The sequence below is a fragment of the Pelophylax lessonae genome (assembly GCF_965119305.1).
Source record: "Pelophylax lessonae genome assembly, chromosome: 1".
Lineage (NCBI taxonomy): Eukaryota > Metazoa > Chordata > Amphibia > Anura > Ranidae > Pelophylax > Pelophylax lessonae.
The window spans coordinates 595,680,263-595,698,823 of record NC_138768.1 but is presented as its reverse complement, the minus strand read 5'-3'; positions in this window follow the sequence as shown (position 1 = coordinate 595,698,823).

The following is an 18,561-nucleotide window of genomic DNA, read 5'->3' as shown; positions in this document are numbered from 1 at the left end:
GGTCAATCAATTTTTTGTGAATGGTCTCTACACTTTTACCTGGTGTTTGAGGGATTCACGCATATATGTATGTGATACACTGTTTTTGGCAGTATCACACTATTATATTTTTTTCTTTTTCTGTATACAACAACTCGGTCTGGATGAGGGATTCCTTATCTTTTGTCTCCAGAAGATTGCACATTCAAGATATAAGGCCTGAAGATACCCCCTTCAAAGTTATTCTACATCCATCTTTTGGCTCAATTGACTTGCATACTGTAGGGTATTGTAAGTCCACTTGCTCTGGTAAGCGCACTTATCTACCACCATAATGAAAATGAAGATATTCGTATTTTCCTCAAATTATCACAGATTTGCTTGGACCTTTTTATATATACCGTATATATTTTTTGTCTTCACACTTATCCTCAGGATATTGAAGTTAATTAGACTCACCTGGGTCTATTTAACACAGATTATTGTTTCTGTTGGACCAACTCAACTACACATTTTGGCACTAGGACTTTGTGGGACTGTTTCCATTTTTTTTTTTTCTTCAGGAATTTTTTATGGCCCTTTCACCATATATATGAACATTTAATTTTGTTTATTTCACATTAGCGCTGCACTTTTTAATTATTGTTTTTTACCAATTAATTTTGTCAGTTGGTAGTGCTAGCAGCTCTCTTTTTTTATGGTTAGTGCGGTATATACACTTTTTTTACTTTTAACACCACTCCCTCCAGGCTCACCTGCCCTCTGTCCATCCATTATAATGCATGTGCTTCCACTGTGGAGGTTCTCAAAACTTCAAGTTAGGACTACAAAAAATAATGGGATGCCTTGACGTGGCTCTGTAGCTTACACATGTATTTGTAAATGTGTGCAAGCGAAACCCCTGTTTTTAACGCATACTGTTAGACAGGATAATTTGGTTGGGTAGCAGGCTGGTCAATAAGTTGAGCTTAGAATTTCTTTGGTTTTGTTTTGCATTGTTGGAACAGAGCAGAAGATTGTGTATTGTCTAGCTTAGACTACTCTTTCTAATCTAGAAAACCAGCAATTCGGAAAATGAATAATATAAAAGTTTTAACTTGTTTGACATAGTAATCATAGGCAAATTTTGGTTTTTGAGTGGAATTACACTTTAAGATATTGTATTATCTTTGCATATTATCGTGTATACTGTTTTCTTAAAGAAAAATCTTTGTAACATTTAACATATTTAGATACTGATATTAAGAATAATATAATAAATTTCTGCTTGTTCTCTGGCAAGAAATTTTTGCTCATCATGACTCTGCTGAAAATGCAAACCCACGGCTTTCTACGGTGTGTACAAACCAGGGTGTAGTCCCCAAGAGCAATGAATCTTCATGCATAGGTTGTTATTTGTTTTGTTCTGCACGTTTACAGTTGGCAGGCTAACAAGAAGAATAGAGAAGCTGACAAATATAAAGATAACATTGTCAAAAGAGAGATGATGAGTCATTAGGCCTACTTGAAATGAACATTATCTTTACACATCACATGTAATATCTGGGGTGGAGATCATGAGAGCAGATTGGGGGTTAGCTTTCAACTCCCCATCCAGTTTTCATAGATTATAAAGCGGAACTAAGGCCTCATGTACACTGCTGCTGATAAACGGACGTTTAGGAGCAGTTGGGCGTTTTTTCAGCAGCCCCTTAACTCTCCACTATATTATCTTATCTGTCCATGTACACTGCGTCGTTTAGAGTCATTTAAAGGCAGTTGAGTTAAGTGGCATTTTTTTTAAAGCAAAAAATTGTGTTCGGGACAGCAATTTATTGGCATTTAAAATGCCAAATGCTTGTAATAGCATGGAAACGTGTCTAAACGTAGTAACTTGCATTTAAAAGCGTTTTGTTTATAGGTGTTTTCAATGGGGATACATTCCTGACCATTTTACAATGCAAAAATGCTTCTAAATGCAAATGTGGCATGTAAATGCAGCAAAATTGAAATTTTTAACCGTTGGTTACTAGCTGTCAAGTTCAACTGTCCAGGAGTGGTTTTCAAATGTCCCATGTACATGAAGCCTTACGGTACAAAATTACAAACTGCTAACAGGCAGGATGTTTATTTAAGAAGAGACATGATATGTCTCTTCTGAAATAAAAATGAACTTACCTGGCTGTTAGCAGTCTTTTTTATAAAGTACACTGAGATGCACAAGTATGGCTCATGGGATATTCTCATCATAGAGCCTGTGTGCTGGGATGAGTAAACTCAGAAGTTACAAGATCCCACACCAGCCATTTAAAACAGTCAAAGACTCAGCACCTAGAAGAAGCTGGGTAGAAGATGTTGACTCCATCAAGGGACCTTACAGACATCTAACCGCTTGTGGGGAGGTAAGTATTTGCGGCTTTAGTTCAACTTTAACACTGCCTATTTACAGTACATACCTATACTACTGTGTATCTGTTAGATAAAAGCCTGTCTGAAGTTTGCATGTTCTCCCTGTGCCCTAGTATATGTATGAATGTGAGTAAGGAATCTTAGATTGTAAGCTCCTTGAAGGCAAGAGCTGATGTAAATCTACAATATATGTAAAGAGCTGCGTAAATTGAGGGCGCTATATCAGTACCTGTAATAAATAAATACAATAAATAAATTCACTGCTTCCCTATTTATAACTCTACTGCACTTTCATTTTAAATAAGATACATCATTTATCCTCCATGTGCATGAATATAAAAAGTGTTCAAAGTCCGACAATTTGTTTCCTTTAGAAAGCTGCCACAGCCTGAGTAGTACAGCCTATCCACTGCAGCCAGCTACAGAGAAATAGCATTGCTCTCTGTGTGGAAGTAATGGTCTCTCTGTAGAGGTTCAACACACCCCTGCTGAGTCAGATCTATAACGCTGAAACCAGCAAAGATCATACCCCCAGCTGATTGGATAGCTCTAGCTGTTACTCAACAGGGGGAGTGTCAGACCTTTGCAGAGAGAGGTAGGATGCAGCTTCAGCATTTATTTGTTCTAATTGTAAGCTAGGTTGTAAGCTCTAATGATCAGGGCCCTCTAAATCCTCCTGTATTGGATTGGATTGTAACTGTATTGTCTTCCCTCATATTGTAAAGCTCTGCGCAAACTGTTGGCGCTATATAAATCCTGTATAATAATAATAATAATTATAATAATAATAATAACAATAATAATAATTGCACAAATATGTGCAATTGAGGCTAAAGAGGACTCCTGCTTGTGCTATAGAATATGACTTAGAGAATTTAAAGCTAAAATTACAGTTGTCCTTTTTCATTACCACCAATGTAAGGCATGTGTAAACACATACGTAAATGCTGGCCTCGGGTGCTCTTTTGTATGAAGATAACAGTTCCACCAAATGTGTTAGGTACTGGTGTCGTGTTGTAAATGTATTTTTTATTTTTTTTTTACTTTTGCTACATTGGTTGCTAGGATGCAGGCAGGCAGCGTCCTAGCAGCCAATAACTCAGAGGCACACTGACAGTGGGCAGAGCTAGATGGGAAACTCTGAGAGGCTAATTCCCCAATAGGTCCACCTGCCTTATGGCTATACTGGCTATAGAATCCACACACTGCTTTCCACTGTCAGTCACAAGGGAGGCAAACCTGATGGGGAACTAGTCTTAGAGTTCCAAAATCAGGCTCTGTCCACCCCACAACCAAACTCCTTGTTCTCTGCGTCTGTGTGATGGGTTCAGTGGTTAAACAGGGAGCAAAGCTGAGCCTGTGATTTTATCAGACTTACTTTTACTGAGCAGCACTGAGGATAAAGTGAAAAACAAAATTCGGTGTAACCGAAAAAAGAACTGCGCAAATGGAGTGATATTTAACAATAAATATATAAATGTGAAAAATTAGGGAATTTCTTCCTCTAGCGAGCAGCAATAAAAACGTGAAAACGCAATATGTGATAGTGAATGTGGGTTATTGCGCTCAGCAGTATACTCACAATAAAGTGCTAATGCATAAATAACATAAACATATGAACCAATTATTTAAAGGTGAATATTCCAATGAATATAGCAATAATAAAAATAATAAACATAGTCCTTGAAAAGTGCTCGGTGCAAACTTTAAGTTCCAGCAGCAAATACAATTGGACTTGATGTGAAATGCCTTCACCAATCACCATACACCCAGTGCTCGGATAAAATACTTCTTACCAAAAGAAGTTGACCCCTTAATTATAGGGGGTCATGATCGCAATGTATCTCCACAAGAGCTCCAAAATCTCCTATTACAGTCTTCACATCCAGTGTGTGATAAGCCAGAAGTAAACAGATGACTCCGAGACTCCGGACTTTGCTATAGTCATGCAGCTGTCCTCAGGTGCTGCCCTGTACACGGCCCGCTGCAGCACTGCTCTGGGATCACACACAAGCCCCGCCCACTAGCCCAATGCTGCTCCACACTGGCAGGCAGCCCTCCTCTCCTCTCCTCAGGCTGCTCCTCTCTGCTATCCCCTTGCAGGCTCTGCCCAATCAGCCGGTCACGTTGATTCATAAATCATCACAGGGGATTGTATTTTTTTTATAACGTGTGATAAAAAGGGGGGAGAGTCCAGCACACAGCCGGACTTCAGACTGTGCACAATGACATGCAGGGACAGCGAGAGGATAGATGGAGGACTAGGAGCCCTTCCTTTGTTTGCATGCAGTAATAGTCCTATTACTGCATGCAAACAAAGGAAGGGCTCCTAGTCCTCCATCTATCCTCTCGCTGTCCCTGCATGTCATTGTGCACAGTCTGAAGTCCGGCTGTGTGCTGGACTCTCCCCCCTTTTTATCACACGTTATAAAAAAAAAATACAATCCCCTGTGATGATTTATGAATCAACGTGACCGGCTGATTGGGCAGAGCCTGCAAGGGGATAGCAGAGAGGAGCAGCCTGAGGAGAGGAGAGGAGGGCTGCCTGCCAGTGTGGAGCAGCATTGGGCTAGTGGGCGGGGCTTGTGTGTGATCCCAGAGCAGTGCTGCAGCGGGCCGTGTACAGGGCAGCACCTGAGGACAGCTGCATGACTATAGCAAAGTCCGGAGTCTCGGAGTCATCTGTTTACTTCTGGCTTATCACACACTGGATGTGAAGACTGTAATAGGAGATTTTGGAGCTCTTGTGGAGATACATTGCGATCATGACCCCCTATAATTAAGGGGTCAACTTCTTTTGGTAAGAAGTATTTTATCCGAGCACTGGGTGTATGGTGATTGGTGAAGGCATTTCACATCAAGTCCAATTGTATTTGCTGCTGGAACTTAAAGTTTGCACCGAGCACTTTTCAAGGACTATGTTTATTATTTTTATTATTGCTATATTCATTGGAATATTCACCTTTAAATAATTGGTTCATATGTTTATGTTATTTATGCATTAGCACTTTATTGTGAGTATACTGCTGAGCGCAATAACCCACATTCACTATCACATACTGAGGATAAAGTGTCTGGAATGAACACTCCAGCCTTGGTTTTGGCCACCTCCTAGTAAAAATGTAAAGTGGTTGTAAACATCAGATAGGAAATATGAACAAAGTATATTCTTCTAAAGTGTGTATGTGTCTCAATCTGGAGCAATACGTGTAATTTCTGTCCACTGCCTCGTTCCTCTGCTATTTCCATGAATCACTTCAGACAAGTGTTTCTGACACCAAGAGGTAAAGAGGTGACAAGGGAGGGATCTCCAGCATACAACCTGTGATTGATAGCCTCAACTCTATTCCTATGTGCTGTGTAAAGGGGATGTCTCCAAACAGCTCTCCTCACTGTGCCCTGAAAAGTGTAACTTGAGCTCCCCAACCCCCAGCTTTTTTGCCTGGAAGTTCAGGCAAACAGTATAAATGATGCACTTTGAACAGTAGAGACGAGAGGGCTACAGATAAACAAGTACAACTCATGTAGAAGGATTTCTTTATTATCAGTGTATCACATTAGGCCAATATCTTCAGAGGGTATATGTAAGGGTTTACAACCACTTTAGGTACCAGTTCCCAATTGGTACATAAATCTGTCACAAGCACCAATATTTCTGGGGTTGAGGTGCAATGGAATTGTAAAGAATGTCTACAACAGTCTTCATAAATGAACACCACAAACCAACAATGTAATTTAATATATATATATATATATATATATATATATATATATATATATATATATATATATATATATTTAATTCAAAGCAAAGGCACCCCTCTATTCATGTTGCCATGCTTCATTTTGTTGAGAAATCACTTGAAAAATATCCCCTAGCATTTCTTGCCGTCACCATCTTGAGTAAGACTCCTTGGATGTTTGGCATCATTTATCTGGGCCTGGAAACCAGAAAGTAACTGAAGAATTGTAAAAAAAAAAGTTTAAAACAGGTATGTAGCACCCTCCTAGATAGGTGCTAGGCAGGTAAAGTATAGTTTTCTCTGTCTGCTTATCAGGGGAGCCTGATCATTAGTTAAGCTTGTTGCATGTGTCCATGTGTGATTCATCTGGTCTGAGGGAATGTCCCCTCTGTATCCAATGGAGAGGCATGTTGGACAGTGGAGGAAACCCAGCCAGTGACACACAGGCTTTTGTAGCTGTCCCACTGGGTTGGCACAGACAGTGGTGCATCCTGGGATAGGCTATAAAAGTCAAGGGCACATGTGGTAGGGGGTCTTTTGGCAGGAAGCCAAGTCCCAGAAGGAGGGAACAGCTGTCTCTCCTTCTGCAGCTGGGAAAGGTGGTCACAGGCAGTGGGCCTGGTGAACCTGAAGGTGTGGCTGAACACAGAGGTCCAGTGTATTCTGACAAGTGGAGTTTGGAGGCAACGGTGACTCTGGAAAAACAGTGTCCGTGAGTACAGAGGAACTTGCCCGGGGGATTGCCAGGAAGGGGACCGCTCCAGAAGCTAGTGTCAGTGGACAGGTGTCAGCACACAAACATTGAGAGAAAGGAAGTACCAGTTTCAGAACCCTGAAGAGAATATTTGCACAGGAACATTTAAAGTACCTTCATTTAGTGGCAAAGTGAAGCAGTGGACTTGCCGCATTCTACAGTAAGCTGTCCCTCAGATTGTGAATAGTTAACAGTTGGAGTATCCCACTCATCCTTTCTCCTATCCATGTTCTCAATAAAAACCACAAAAACCAACATCCCGTGGATTGATTATTGACTGAGCAAAGAACTTTTAATGCTGTTATCTGCTGTCCGTTGCTAAGGGTACCCCAGGGGAGTCCAGAAGGTATAATTCTCAGCTGTCCTCTAGGGGGCAGTGCTACAAGTATATATGAGATACTTTCCTATCTATTTTGTATATTAAAAAAGAATAGCGCAACCATGCAAAAGAAATGACTATCAAATATGGAGACCATCCATAAATAAAAATGGGGATTTAGTTCCACCATATGGCCATATCGTGCTCAAGCCCACCACTGCGTCAAAGTATCCCATTATCGGTGGGTCCTACACTATCCATAAAAAAGGGGTGAATCCAGCCTCTCTTACCCTTGGAGACAACGCTCCTTGCTGGGAAGGTGTGCTAATGCACTGCAGGGGACTCCTCCTATATCTACTTGATAGAGGACACCAATAGAGTACAGGTGTGTGTGGGGGATGGGATGCTCAACCCCATAAGTCTGGTCAGACCGAATACATAATAACTATCTATTTACTAATGCTAGCCGTATAAGGATTTAAAAAAGTCAATGTTGATTGAAAGAGTGAAGTTCCACTTTATAGGCTAAATTTTAGGTCTAAAATGTGTATTTTAACATGTGTGCAAAATATTTAAAAAGTCTCTGGCATCAAACAGGTTAAAATCATAATTTAGGAGAATTATTCAGCGCTGCACCTTATTCTTTAAATTGATCTGGAGTTTTTGCCATGCAGACATAATTCAATCTATCCCTAAATAAGTGTGTAAGATCTATACACCACATAGAAAAAAGGAGACTTCATTTAACATAAAGATGTAAAAGTGAGAAATAGACAGTTGGTACTCAACTTAGGAGCTCAGTTTACCTAGAATATTTTTTTTTCATGTCTCTAAATATTACAATGGCGCTTGCAGAGTAGTGTAACATATTCATATATTGAAGTAGAAGTCCAGTCAATTCTAAACTTAAACTTGCTCCCACCCCATTCTAAGCTCTATACTAACTACCCTGTATTTACCTATTCACTGGGCACTCCAATCCAGTCACATGATTGGCTCCCGATGCCAGCTTCAGAGTAGAGGAGGTACAGCCAATAATGGATGCCCCATAGTAAGCCTTTGGGTGAGGCACCACATAGGCTTTGCAGTCATTGTTGCTGTACCGGAGTGCCCAGGGAATAGGTAAGTATACACAACTTTCCTCTACAGGGTAGTTAATACAGTATAAGGTGTAGAATGGGGGTGGGAGCAGGTTTAGGATTAGATAGAATTAGATTTGGATTTTTACTTTGAGGTTGATTTAATAAAGAAGTTGAGGAATTTTACATTATCCATTTTTTTCAAATTCACTTAAAGTAGTTCTAAAGGCAGAACGTTTTTTATCTTAATGCATTATATAAATTAATTTAAAAAAAAAACCTTCTGTGTGCAACAGCCCCCCTTAGCCCCCCTCCCATCCCTACCTGAGCCCCATACCTACCTGATATGCATGAATGCCTTGGTCGTTCGGGACTCTGCCTCCTGATTGGCTGAGACACAGCAGCGGCGCCATTAGCTCCTGTTGCTGTCATTTAATGTCAGTTAGCCAATGAAGAGAGAGAGGGGACACATAGAGCTGTGGCTCATCTCGGGTGCCCCCATAGCAAGCTGCTTGTTGTGGGGGCACTTAACAGGAGGGAGGGGCCAAGAGTCCTGGGTTGGGACTCCAGAAGTGGATGCTCTGTGCAAAACCACTGCACAGAGCAGGTAAGTATAACATGTTTGTTATTTTTAAGAAAAAAAAGAGTTTAGTATCACTGTGAGGCTCCTTTCACACGGCCGCTCCGTGTGTCCGCAAATCATCCCATCCTTTTGCGGATGATTTGCGGACATAATGTAAGTGAATGGCACTGCGGGTGTCAGCGGAATACCACCCACTGACACCCGATTTTCCTCCTGTCAGTTCTGTTCCGTTTTTACGAATGGAACAGAACCCCATTTTTTCTTCCGTGTAAAACACGGAAAGGAAGGAAAATCGGATGTCAGCGGTGTCATCCGCTGACATCCGCAGTGCCATATACTTACATTATGTCCGCATATCATCCGCAAACGGATGGGATGATATGCGGGCACACGGAGCGGATGACAGAAATGTCATCCGCTCCGTGGAAAAAAAAAAAAAAGTCCCGCAGCGGACCTTTCACAAGGAGCCTAAGTTTTCCAGTCATATGAAAACTAAACATGTTTTTTAATTTTATCTGAGCATGTTTGGGTGTTCAAAGTGAATGTGCTTTTCACATGACTGGATAACTGAAGTAAATATACACACAATATATTGTGTGAGTATTCAGAAAGTGAAACATTTTAAATTGAAAATTTAGAGTAGGCAATTCATACCTTCTCTTAGCAATAAAACAAACATACCTGCCTGCTCACAATTTTCTTTGGAACGTACACCGAACTGCGCATGGGACAATTCCAGCTAATCAAAAGCACTGAAAAATCTGGGGAGAAGATGTTCATTTCGCATCGCTGGAGCGGAGGTGAGAATCCATGGAATTTAGTTTTGCTTTAACGTCTTTGTTAAATCAGCCCAGTTTACTAAGTTATTATGATTGTCACCGTCTTTTTGGAAAAAAAAAAAAATGATTGTCACCGAGTCATTTGACTCTTTTTATAATTCTGTATTACTGTAAATATCGCTTCATGTTTTGTCTTTTTTTCTTTTTTTATTAGTAAACTTTAATCCCCTTAAATCTAGGGGCTAGAACAGGGTGTCTGTGAAGGTACTTTATTTATTAAGGCCGTGGTATAGCTAGAGTTAGTTGGCAATAGTCAGCTGGACTTGTTCTGTATTGTTGAAGAGTAGACCTGTTTTAAGTTTTCCAAGCCTCTTCTTTGATATCCTTTTGTGACAGGACACGCAGTTGCACTTACATATATTTTGATCCTGCTGGGGAGTGGTAAAACATCTTCTGGTCCTATAGATTTCTTCTAAAAATGTGGCTTGATGGAAAGTTATTCCATAATGTTTACTGTTGCTAACAGTAATTTAAAACCTACCATTTCCCATAGACCCTAGCACCATGATTGAATGGCCATAGACATAAGGTGGTAGTTAGTTTGTACATCTGGCTGTCAAACTTTTAATCCAGCGATGTGCGCATCAACATACACATATGCCTCGCTCAGTAACAAATCTTGCCATCAATGTCCTCATCTTGGCCTGAACCCAGGGAAACATAGCACAAATTTCACCTAGCTAATTATCTTTTTTTCCCTAGTTCCAAATAAAAGTGTTAACTCACATAGGTCAGGGCTTATCAGAATCTTATCTCTATGGTCAATCTGAATACAATTCACAGAACCAGACATCTATTCACTGGCTGAATGTTTATTATGTATGAGCCGAAATCAACATACCTTTCAGGTTGAAAATGTGCCAAATTAAATTTCAAATATCTAGAGGAAATAAAAAAAGTAAAATGTAGACCATACATTATGTCAAAATTTAAAATAGGTCAGGGACTATCAGAATCTAATGCCTGTGGTCGATTTTACTAAAATTTACAGAACCAGACATCCATTCACTGGCTGAAGGTTTATGATATAGGAATTCAAATCAACTTTAAACTCAAATCAAAATGTCCCAAATATGAAATTTAAATATCTGGAGGAAATTAAAAAAAGGTAAAATGTAGACCATACATTATGTTAAAATGCTGCTTTATATGTAAAAGAGTCTATAAAAATTACTGTGGTTGCCAACTAATTTGTTTGATGAACTTATCTTTACATAGGAAGGAGTGGCAAGAAAAAAAACAGTATACTGGTGAGAGAAATATTTGCTCTGTCATCATGACACATAAGTAATGCCAAGATGAAAAACAACATTACTGCTATATATTCATACAAAATTATTAATTCAGTGATTTCTTTCATAGCTGAAAATATGGTGAACGAGTAATTTCTGTAAGAGTAGAATTTTCAGATAGATTCCCTAAATCTAGGTTTAATCCTAAAACATTAGGCAGATGCATAAAAAGTGCTTTGGTTAATTAAAAATTGGGATTGGCTGTTACTGGAGACTTAGCCATCACTCACAGCATTCCTTTGAGTTGACAGTCTGCTTGTTTTTTTACTCGTTTGTGCCTGTTTAAAACTCATCGAAGGTACTTTTTATATATTTTAAATAAAAGGACTTAAATGTTAGCAAGCTTCACCATGCTTGTTCATTTTTTTTATTCCCGATCCATTTGGAGCTGCTGCTGATCTCAGATCCCGGGTTATTTTGTGTTTTTATGACCATTATAATTTGTGGTCTATGCTATCTAGTAAGAAGCGTATGCTAAGTGTTGGTGCTTGGTGGTGGATTTCATCAATCAACGTTACCTTTACACTTTTTTGCACTTTATGGACACTTTTGTTTAATATTGAAAAGGACCCTTTCATTGAAATGACTTTTTTTTATATTCACCTAACACTGGATTTTGCATCTATTTCACACTATATCACTTTCATATGATTGTTTTTTTTTAATTATATATTTTGCTCCAGTGGTGGAACTACCAGGGTCGCAGCAGTCGCACTTGGAGTTCCGCCACTGTGGGGGGACCCGCTGTTCTGTCACTGTGTGGAAAGGGGTGGTTAATGTGAGAGGAGGAGGCCTACCCCTGCCGCCCGGTCTGTCACTGCGAGGGGAGGGGATGGTCACTGTGAGAGGAGGGGCCCGTCCCTACCTGCCTGTTATGTCTGTGGCTCAGAGCCTGTACTGACAGCCCCTCCTATCTTGCACGGATAGGAGACAGCCGATCTTCTTCTCCCGCCCCTCTCCTGTGTCCACCGCGGAGAGTGTGAAACCCAGCAACTGAATGATCACATTCAGCTGCTGAGCTTCACCCTTCCAGCTGTGCACACAGGAGAGAGGCAGGAGGAGGAGCAGATTGTCTGTCTTCTATCTGTGTGAGGTAGGAGGGATTGTCAGTGCAGGCTCTGAGTCTGAGCTTTTTGAGAGAGACACTCTCAGCTCAGAGTACTGCTGATGGGCACTAATAGGCAGCATTGATGAGCACTAATAAGTGGCACTGATAGTTAGCATTAATGGGCACTGATAGGCGGCATTGATGGGCACTGATAGGCGGCATTGATAGGCACTGATAGGCGGCATTGATGGACATTAAGTGGTACTAATAGGCGGCATTAATGAGCACTGTTAGGCGGCATTGATGGGCACTGATAGGCGGCACTGATAGGCAGCATTGATGAGCAATGACTGGCGGCATTGATGAGCAGTGATAGGTGGCATTGATGAGCACTGATAGGTGGCACTGATAGGTAGCATTGATGAGCACTGATAGGCGGCATTGATGAGCACTGATAGGTGGCACTGATAGGCAGCATTGATGAGCACTGATTGGCAGCATTGATAAGTACTGATAGGTGGCACTGATAGGCATCACTGATGGGCACTCATAGTCAGCATTGATAAGCACTGATAGGCAGCACTGATGGGCACTGATTAGGACTGATAGGCGATACTGGTAGGCAGCATTGATTAGCACTAATAGGTGGCACTAATAGGCAGCATTGATGAGCACTGATAGCCAGCACTGATGAGCATTGATGAGTACTGATAAATGGCACTGACAGGCTGTATTGATGAGCACTGATTGGTGGCGCTGATAGGTAGCAGTGATAGGCGGCATTCATGAGCACTGTTTGGCAGCACTAATGGGCACCACTGATAGGCCGCATTGATGAGCACTGATAGTCGGTATTGATGAGCACTGATAGGTGACATTCATGAGCACTGATAGGTAGCACTGATAGGCAGCAATGATGGGGCTGCACTGATAATCAGGACACTAATGATCAGGGCCCTGATTATCAGTGTAAACAATGTACTGACAGTCTTGCTGGTTAACGACTCTCCTTTCCTCACACAGACACAGCGTGGGAAGAAAGGAGTGCCAATAACCTACAAGTCTGTTTACATGTGATCAGCTGATCACATGGTAAAGGGCCACTGTGATTGTCCGAAGAACACAGCTGTCACAGAGCATGCTAGATGCATGCCCCAGGGGGCATGTGGGAGGCAGAATTCTGAGGGGATGTCCATGGATGCCCGCCCAGAACTGGAAGCCTGGAGCTCAGATGGTGGGGGGGGCGGAGTCAGGGGGGCCCTTCATGGTTTCTTGCACCAGGGCCCTGAGAGTTCTAGTTATGCCTCTGTTTTGCTAATAATGTATTCACTGCATGTTTAGTTGTTTTAATGCCACATTATTTACCATGTGAATATCCGTGATTGCACTATTAGGATTTAGCGCCACTTCTTATTTTTATTGATCATTTACAGCTGGTATCATAGTTGATTAAGTGGCTGCTTACCTTTTTGTTCTTTTGGCTTGACCTAGTGCGGATTTTTTCCTGAGTATTTAACATATAACACCTCAGTTATACAAGAAAATAAATCAAACACAGCCTTCAAACTGTTATCCACACTGCACCATTGAGGTAAATGGAAATCAGAAGGAAACGCATTGGACATATATTTTAAATACATGTCAAATGCAGGAAAGCACCTGTGTACATGAACTATAAAGCAGTCAAACTTTTTGTTGTAAGACTAGTCGTTTCTAGCGTTAGGTATTGCACTTGGTTCTATACTCATTAAAATTAAGTACATTTGCGCAAATTTACAGTGCCTTTAAAAAATATTCGTGCCCCTTATAATTTTCCACATTTTGTCATGTTACAACCCAAAACATAAATGTTTTTGGGGGATTTTATGTGATAGACCAACACAAAGTGGCACATAATTGTGAAGTAGAATAATGATAAATGTTTTTCACATTTTTTTACACATAAATATCTGAAAGTGTGGCGCACATTTGTATTCGCCCCTGATACCCCTAACTAAAAGCTAGTGGAACCAATTTAATAAAGAATTCCCATGTAAAACCTCAAAGTGGGTCAAACATTAAGAGAACACAGTAGCACAAGGATAAACAAAAAGGTATCAACACCTACCATGTGAAGAAAATAAGTAGGTATAAGTGCATGAAATAAAACAATGAACTGTTTAAATTATATTGTATTCATAAAGCAGTCCTCTTAAAAGTCCATATAAGTGGATTCACACAATATATATGACATCAATGTTTGGAAGCCCAAATTAATCAAGGAACATCAGATGTGTGCTTTAAGGAACACCTCACACTCCACCACCAATGTGTCAGGATCAATATGAGTAGATGGAACACTCACCGATAGAGATGGCCTTGCGGTTTGCCTGGTGGTCAGTTTGCGGCAAATTTTGTTTGTTCGCTACCCACCAATTTTGCGAACACATGGCGTTGTTGCGGCGGCCATATTAGTTTACATTGGGAAGAACTTTGACCCATGACACAGCCGTCAGGTGGAACGGGACAGCCAATTGAAACATTTCAGCACATGGACATGCCCCCTACCCTATAAATAGACCAGAGCAGATGGCTATTTCACATTCTGCTTTTTGTCAGCGTAGGGAGAGGTCTGCTGTATGCATTAGGGAGAGATTGCAAGGCACAAATAGCTCTGTTAAGATCCACAAAAGTCCTTTTCAGGGCTGGTATTTCGGTATAGGCCTACTACAGTATCTTTTCAGGTTAGGGGCAGGTATCCAGTCTGTGCTTTAGGGGCAGCAGTCACACAAATCGCTCTGTTAATGTCCACAAAAGTACTTTTCATGGCTGGTATTTCGGTATAGGTCCAGTCTCTTTTCAGGTTAGGGACAGGTATCCAGTCTGTGCTTTAGGGGCAGATAGAGATCGGCAGCAGTCACACAAATCGCTCTGTTATTGTCCACAAAAGTCATTTAAAGGGCTGCAATTTTTGGTATAGGTCCAGTCTCTTTTCAGGTTAGGGACAGGTATCTAGTCTGTGCTTTAGGGGCAGTTAGAGATCGGTAGCAGTCACACAAATTGCTCTGTTAATGTCAACAAAAGTCATTTAAAGGGCTGCAATTTTTTTGGTATTGCTGTGCAGTGCACTATATAAGGGGGGGGGGGGGGGTAATCCACGGTATTATATACTTTGTAGAAAGCATATTATAGTGGATTAGTAGTATTATTGTGCACTGTGCAGCATTGTGACAGGTGTGGTGACTGAGCATTGCTGCAGCAATACTACAAACAGTGACAAAAGCACTTATAATGTATTATAACTGGTGTGATAGACCAGTGGCTCCCCCAATACCACGTATTGAAGTGGGTTGTTATCTGAGTATACTTTTACAAGTGTATTTGTGTCCTGCAACAATATTGCCTCTTTTGCTGAGTTAAGTCTGGTACACACAGTGCCAAACTCACTGGCCAATTTTTTGAGCAACTGGTATGATAGACCAGTGGCCCCCCAATACCACATATTGAAGTGGGGTGTTATTTAACAGTATAATTTTCTAAGAGTGTATTTTAGTCCTGAAAAAATGTGGCCTCTTGCTGTGTTAACTGTGCTACACACAGTGACAACAGTTACTGCCCAATTATTTGTAAAACTGTTGTAATAAACCTGTGGCCCCCCAATACCACAGATTGAAGTGGGGTGTTATCGGAGTATACTTTTACAAGTGTATTTGTGTCCTGCAACAATATTGCCTCTTTTGCTGAGTTAAGTCTGGTACACACAGTGCCAAACTCACTGGCCAATTTTTTGAACAACTGGTGTGATAGACCAGTGGCCCCCCCAATACCACATATTGAAGTGGGGTGTTATCGGAGTATACTTTTACAAGTGTATCTGTGTCCTGCAACAATATTGCCTCTTTTGCTGAGTTAGTTCTGGTACACACAGTGCCAAACTCACTGGCCAATTTTTTGAACAACTGATGTGATAGACCAGTGGCCCCCCCAATACCACATATTGAAGTGGGGTGTTATTTAACAGTCTAATTTTCTAAGATTGTATTTTAGTCCTGCAAAAATTTGGCCTCTTTTGCTGTGTTAACTGTGCTACACACAGTGACAACAGTTACTGGCCAATTATTTGTAGAACTGGTGTGATAAACCTGTGGCCCCCCAATACCACAGATTGAAGTGAGGTGTTATTTAACAGTATGTGTAAAAGATTATGCGCAAATGGATGAAACTAAAAAGTTTGGCTGCAGCCTACCCCAAAATATAGTATAAAAGCTATATTCAAATGTGTAGTAAAAAATAGGGTAAATTGGCGCTGCCAAAGATTGTGTATCAGTCAATAGGTTAGATATGTTCCTATTAGAAAACCAAACATATATGAGCAATTGCACTAGATCAATAAATATTTATTTATTGTTCTAGTGCAATTGCTCATATATATTTGGTTTTCTAATAGGAACATATCTAACCATTTATTTAACAGTATACTTTTCTAAGATTGTATTTTAGTCCTGCAAAAATGTGGCCTCTTTTGCTGTGTTAACTGTGCTACACACAGTGACAACAGGCCTATTATTTGTAGAACTGGCGGACTGACGGACCGGCAGATAGGGAGGAGAGGCAGGCTGAACTTGCATTGCACAAGAGTTACAAAGCAGACTGCAAATGTATCAGGAGCGAGCCATCAACCATGTACAGTCACTTCTGGCGCTCCCAGGACGCCGACACATGGCTCCGCAGTGTGGGCTTTTTTTAATGTGTCAGTTGCTGACAACAGTGTTGCCATCTGCAGCCTTTGCAGTCAATGCATAAGACGCGGTAAGCCCAACACTCACCTAGGGACAACCGCCTTAAGAAGGCACCTGAAATCCCATCACCAGCCCAGTGGGAGCAACACCGTCAGAACCCAAAAAGCCACACTCCAGCATCTCACCGTCCAGCCTCTTCTCCTTCTCCTTCTCCTCTCTCCTCACATTTGTCCTCCACTCCACCCTCCATGATGCCATCGTCACGTTTTTCTGGAAAAAGGCAGGCTTCTGTGGCCAAATGTTGGAGCATAAAAAAAAGGTGTCCGACAGGTGTCCGACTACATCGGTTTAACGGCCGATGTGCACGCTCTGAGGAGTGATGAACCCCTGGACTACTGGGTGGGCAGGCTTGACCTCTGGCCAGAGCTTGCATAATTTGCAATGGAACTGTTGGCTTGCCTCCCATCCAGTGTCCTGCCTGAAAGGACGTTCAGCACAGCAGGGGGGATCGTGACCGATAAGCGCACTCGCCTAGCTCATGACAGTGTAGACTACCTCACATTTATAAAAATGAAGGAGGCATGGATCTCTGAGGAATTCAACACATGTGACCAGTAGACCATGTTTCATTGAAATTCCTCATGCCAGGCCACAAATATCCACCAGACCGCCATCCACCCACAGCAATTCCTGGTCCTTGGCTTCGCTATATACAGCGGCATAAAAGGCATTTCATGTCCATTGAATGGCTAAATTTTGGGGCCTATTCAGGCCGACACTTACTTCTGTATAGTGTGAATGCCTAATGTACCTCTAGCCATCAAATACACTACGTTCTTAGCTGTCAGTTAAACCCATGTGGGCTAATTTTTGGGGCCTATACAGGCCGAAACTTACTTCTGTATACTGTGAATTCCTAATGTACCTCTAGCCATCAAATACACTACGTTCTTAGCTGTCAAGTAAACCCATGTGGGCTAATTTTTGGGGCCTATACAGGCCGACACTTACCTCTGTATTCTGTGTGAATGCCTAATGTACCTCTAGACATCAAATACACTACCTTCTTAGCTGTCAGTTAAACCCATGTGGGCTCATTTTTGGGGCCCCCTCAGGCTGACACTTACTTCTGTATACTGTGAATGCCTAGTGTACCTCCAGGCATCAAATACACTACGTTCTTAGCTGTCAGGTAAACCCATGTGGGCTAATTTTTGGGGCCTATACAGGCCGACACTTACTCCTGTATCCTGTGTGAATGCCTAATGTACCTCTAGCCATCAAATACACTACGTTCTTAGCTGTCAGGTAAACCCATGTGGGCTAATTTTTAGGGCCTATACAGGCCGACACTTACTTCTGTATCCTGTGTGAATGCCTAATGTACCTCTAGCCATCAAATACACTACCTTATTAGCTGTCAATTAAACCCATGTGGGCTAATTTTTGGGGCCTATACAGGCCGACACTTACTTCTGTATACTGTGAATGCCTAATGTACCTTCAGCCACAGAAAACAGCATTCTTAGCTGTCAGGTAAACCCATGTGGGCTAATTTTTTGGGCCTGGAATGGCCGACACTTACTTCTTTATCCTGTAACTGCCTAATTTTTCAGACTGGAAATTGAAAACAATGGGTCTGTAAAGGTTCCACCAAATTGTGGAATGGATGCGGACCCATTTTACAGATGTGTGAATGGACTCTATATGTATTAGACATGTATTTACCGGCTGCTGTCAGTTCTGGCTGATTTATGAAAAAAAATAAAAAATTAGGGCAACTTTTTCAATTGCAATACTTCTGTTATGACATTGTCCA